Genomic DNA, 5,876 nt, shown 5'->3' with positions numbered 1-5,876 from the left:
CGAGCTGGTTTATATACCGCTGAACCCAAGGTTTGGGTTCGAACCATGGTTCAATTTAATACAAAAAAAAATATTTGTACTGTTATAATTTTTTTTCGACATTTTTAACCAATTTAATTTTTTATTTAAAAAATCAAATTTTAATAATAATCTAAATTTATTTGAAGACTTAAATATGACTTATTTTTATACAAAGTCTTAAATAATTGCGTAGTATTAGAAAAGCATAAAATGTATGTAATTATTTTACTTTTTAAACAGAACCTTTTATTTAGACATACGGTTCGGCTTAGGTTCGGGTTAGCGGAGTAAATAATTTCAATTGTTATAAGAATTTTAAGTATCCCGCATAATTAAACTATTTAATTCACCTGGTTGGGTGTTAAAAGTTCAAAAAGGCTTAAGATTTAAAAATCTTGATTGATATTATCTTGATATTACCAGCTTGCTTTGTAAGTATTCGCTGTGAAAAGCATTTCAAGACTGAGCTTCAAACATTTCCTGAGAATTTTCGTGCTTATTTCTATTAAACCTAAAGTTTTATTAATTTAAGAAATACTTACTTGGAGGACATTCAAACCTAAAAGATTTCTCTCTGTGTATAACTATACTATACAGATCTAACGTCAAGAAACTAAGTGAATTCCTCTATGTTATCCGAGCAAGACGCACTGGCGCCACCTAGCGGACGTCGCAACGCGTCTCTTGCAAGATTGTTTGTTTGTGATTGTTTAAATATGCATGTATTCATTTGTGGACTAATATTAATAGCCTCCCCTTTGAATAAAGCGCTCTTATTTGTTTAAGATATTTAAATCATTCACTTCAGTAATTTAAATTCACTTGAACTTGTTGTTGTTAATGAATTTTAAAATATTACACTGTAAATAAATAAAATTCCATTACTCGTGTACCGTGTGAACAGAATTTTTAACGTAAACTGACGTACCTGCCGTTGTTGCTGTAACGATTTTCGCTTTCCACATTTCGCTTCTTTCTGTGCGCATCTGTTGCCATGCTTCTGACTCATTCTCTGTGCCAAAGTGTTCGAATACTCGAGCACACTGAGAGAAATTATTGGCGTCCAGCAGAGAGTTGTGCGTTCGACAGACAAGCTGAAAGTTAGGACACGAGTTTAATAAAATCTCCCTTAAAACCACCAACAAGTATGCAGGGAAATTTTTTGCAGTGTATTTGGTCATAGTCAACTATGCTTGCATTCTCTCCTCGGTCACATCATGGGAGCAGCAATCCAACGAAGTTGCAATTCATTGCTTCAGCTGCTATCAGTTTTCCCAGCCGTGCACACACATCCACACATGCAGACACACACACATCCACACATGCATACACACACACATACACACACACACAGACACACATGCACCCGTGTTGACGATTTAGCCTTTTACTGATAAAAAAAAATGTAGCTGGAAATATTATCAAAGATCCGCTAGTCAAAAATCTAACCTGCCTTATAAATACTGATTTTGATAAGATTCCTGAACATTTGAGACATGCGCATTGCCGTAGGTCACGAACCTTTAAAATCTACACAAAATATAGAAATCAAAAGCTTCCCCGCCCTTTTGCTCTTTAATAATGTTAGCAATAAATATGTCTGCGAAATGGAACGGAATAATTTAAAGCGATTAATTTATGTTAAAGGTGATTAATGTGGATTAATGTAATAGAGAATGCTCCGAAATTTTAATATTTACATTTTGATTTATCATTTTGTTTAATTACTTATCCTTGTTTTTTTTTTTTAATTTTGTTTATCTTTTTTATCATGTATTTTTGGTCATCACTGTCATCTCTGACCTGAACATATAGATACAAACGGGAGACTCAGACTCAGGTCGATGTAATTTTAGAGTCAAGTGAGATGCCACTTGACATACATTTTTCAGTTTTCAAATGCTGTCACCTTGCTTGCCAGGTTGCCTCGCCTGGTTGTCTGGAGATGTTGCCAAAGAAATTGATTGATTGATTTGTTTAATACCTTATGGGATTGCAACGCAAAACTTGGTGTTACCAAGAATGGAAACAAGACGACGACTCTGAAACAGGGGCTTCTGGTTTAGTGTTAAGCAAATGGCACTCATGTTTAATCTTCTCTAAACACACACACACACACTCACATAGAGAGAGATAGACACACTTGGGAGAGAAAAGGCACATATTTATCTTACTTCCTAATGCTGGAAGGATATCTTTATAATTTAATGCACCAGTCACTAGCTGTGAATATGTATGTTGACTCATGACTCATTAGCCAGGAAGACAGACGCTCAAGACGAGTTTTTGGGGTGCAACTTTGGGAGTAACACTGTGATTACGGCCACAACATGAGCGCGCTTTATGCCACAATCTGTGGCCTTAAAGCTGTTCACCGATTACATGCCTTATTATTCATTAAAGGACTTCAAGCCAGAGTCCATAACTGTTCAAATCATAAGAATCACTTATAATCAAGGAATCAAAACGAAACCAATAAAGGTTTCGGTTTCGGTTCCGGCAGGTTCCGAAACAACTATTTCGGTAAAAGGTTCTATTTCAGTCTTCTTCTTTAAATATCTAGAATTTAGTAAAAAATTTAACGAATTTAATAAAAATTTGAATGCAGAATAAATTAAGAAGCCAAACCAAGATCAAAATGACATTCCGCTTGAAAATCGGTAAAGTTTTGCCAAAGTTATGACAGTTCGAAGTTGCTCAAGACTCTGACCTAGCAACTTTACAAGTCAACATTTTTCTTAATTTTGAGATGATTTCTTACAAAAAAATGAAAGGTCTCAGAATCAAGTTTAAAGTGTCCTTTTATACTAATTACGATATAAGGAGTTGATTAAAAGTAATAACTTAAGATTTAAAATTTTTAATTTTTAAAATTTCAAAGGGGGGACCCTTACCATTAACGTGGATCCATGGCTATGAAAAATAATTAAATTTTCTAAATGCAATAAATTAAATGCAGTATGAATTAAGAGACCGAACCATGATCAAAATGGCATTCCAATTGAAAATCGGGTCAGTTTTCTTTAAGTTATGACAGTTGGAAGGTTGTAAACTCTTTGACCTAGCAAGTTTATCACAATCGCACCGGTACAAGAGTTTCGGTTTTCGGTTCTTGAAAGAGAATTAATTAAACGGTTAGTTTCGGTTAACGGTTCCGATACCGGTTTCGGTGTTATTCCCTGCTTTTTATAATTATTTAAAAATTTGTATTTTGTCAATATGTGTATATGTTTGTATTTAATAAAAAAAATCATTTGTGACTATAAATGAGAAATACTTAATTTTTTATACCCTGAGCCCATTGAAAATGGGCAAAAAAGGGTATAATGTGTTTGGCAGAATGTATGTAACAGGCAGAAGGAGGGGTGGCAGACCCCATAAAGTATATATATTCTTGATCAGGATCAACAGCCGAGTCGATCTAGCCCTGTCCGTCTGTCTGTCCGTCTGTCCGTCTGTCTGTCCGTCTGTTTGAACGCGTCGATCTCAGAGACTGTAAGTGCTAGAGACTTCAAATTTGGAATGCAGGTTTGTGAATACCATACGCAGGTCAAGTTTGTTTCCAATTTTTGATGCCACGCCCCCTTCGCCCACAAATTGAAAAATAACGATTTACAGGCGCAATTTTTGACATAGCACTCCCTAACTGAACAATCAGTTGAGAAGTATGCGTATTAAACGACCCTGAAAATTTCAAAGCGATTGACCCATAAATAAAGAAGTTATTTCGAATTTAGATTTAGTTGAATAATTACATTTGATGATGGCAAATCAAACGTGCGAGCGAGACAGCATGTTCACGTTTGTATGCAAGGCGCACAAACACAGTAAGAAATAGTACCAATTTTCTTTTGGGCTTCGATTTCAAGTACTATATGACCTAGAGACTTCAAATTTGGAATGCAGGTTTGTGAATACCATACGCAGGTCAAGTTTGTTTCCAATTTTTGATGCCACGCCCCCTTCGCCCACAAATTGAAAAATAACGATTTACAGGCGCAATTTTTGACATAGCACTCCCTAACTGAACAATCAGTTGAGAAGTATGCGTATTAAACGACCCTGAAAATTTCAAAGCGATTGACCCATAAATAAAGAAGTTATTTCGGAATTTAGATTTAGTTGAATAATTACATTTGGATGGCAAATCAAACGTGCGAGCGAGACAGCATGTTCACGTTTGTATGCAAGGCGCAAAAGACAGAACGAATTAGTACCAATTTTTTTTTTGGTACCAAATAAGAATTGCGATAAGCAAAAATATTATCGATATCATGTAATGAAAATGTTAATGTATAATTTATGTATATACAAATATACAATTTGATTGAAATATAATTGTGTTAATATATAAATATGTATTTTGCATGGCAAAATCAGCAGAAGCTGATAGCTATGTATGTATGAAATTGCATGAGAGAAATAGCGATCATTTTGCAGCACTACTCTTGCATCTTTGCCGAGCACTGAAAGCTGCAAAATAATAATTTTAATTATTAATATTTTCGATTCCTTACACATATATATAATAAGTATCTGCTTATTATCGTTGTAAAAAAAAACTTAGCATTTTCCCCTTTAAGAATCTCATAAAATTAGACATTGCCTTTTATTTCAAATTTCGCGCGCACTGCAGCAGCCTTTGGCAGGCTTGAATTTGTTGCGTAAGTGGGAGAGAGTGAGAGAGGAAAATGGGTGCTGCCAGATTGCAGGCTGAGCAAAGTTGTAGTTTGTGGCTACTCTTGACACACGCTACATCGATTGCAAGCGATTACGATTACGACTTGCGATTTATCAATTTCTAATTAATTTTAAACAAGTTTATTATATTAAAGTTTATTATATTAAACTTATTTAAAATTAATTAGAAATTGATAAATTGGTAAATCGCAAGTCGTAATCGTAATCGAGTGATGTATTAGTTCAGTGAGGCATTAATAACGTAGTCTGCAGTGATAAGCACAGTGACTTCAGAAAACCGAAAGTTGTTCATAGTTTCGCGTGTGTAATTTTTGATACCCTGAGCCCATTGAAAATGGGCAACAATCAACTTTTATAAAAGAGTACATGGGCTCAGGGTATCCTACTGTCGAGCGTGCTCGACTGTAGCCGCACCTCACCGCGAGCGAAGCGAGCCGGGGGTAGGCGAGCGAAGCGAGCAGGGGGCGGAGCCCCCTTGTTTTATATTATATCTAACAACAATGGTAGAATTGTTAAAGCAATCATTAAATAATTACTAAAAAATTTTATATTTTAGCGTTTACAATCCGGAACAAAAAAATTAAAAGCGGGACACCGTATTGTATATGCCCTGGAGTGCACTTAAAAGAATCCCGCACACACGTCTGTGTAAGTGTGTATGTGTGTGTGTGTGTGTGTGTGTGTGGCACGCATTGGGTAACCGCTGACTCAAGCGGGTCGTCTATGAAGAGCAAAATAAATATAATAAAAATCGCCAACGAGCGGAAGCAACCACAAGTCAAATAATAAAACAATACTCGAAGCTACATAACATTCCCCGTCTCCGTTCTCCTTGCGCCCTTCTTCCCTTGCTCCATTCTCAACAGTGGCCGGTGCAAATAATGCATACAATAAATAAGAACAAAAATCTCGCAAAATACGTCGAATTCGATATTGAAAATTGCAATACCCTTCATGCCGAATTTTGAAATCACTTGAATATAAGTAGTAATAGTCTTTATTATGGGAAAGCTGTACATAAGCAGTCAGAATACGCAGTACATATATTCGCAGTGATTACATTTAAGAATAACTGAAAATTATACATATGGTCACTGCCAATGTTATTTATTAGTATTAATGAAAAATTACTAACTTACTTGTAACGCTTTTAA

The sequence above is a fragment of the Drosophila innubila genome, chromosome X (assembly GCF_004354385.1).
Source record: "Drosophila innubila isolate TH190305 chromosome X, UK_Dinn_1.0, whole genome shotgun sequence".
In the NCBI taxonomy this organism is placed as follows: domain Eukaryota; kingdom Metazoa; phylum Arthropoda; class Insecta; order Diptera; family Drosophilidae; genus Drosophila; species Drosophila innubila.
Note: the sequence above shows the minus strand (reverse complement) of the source record.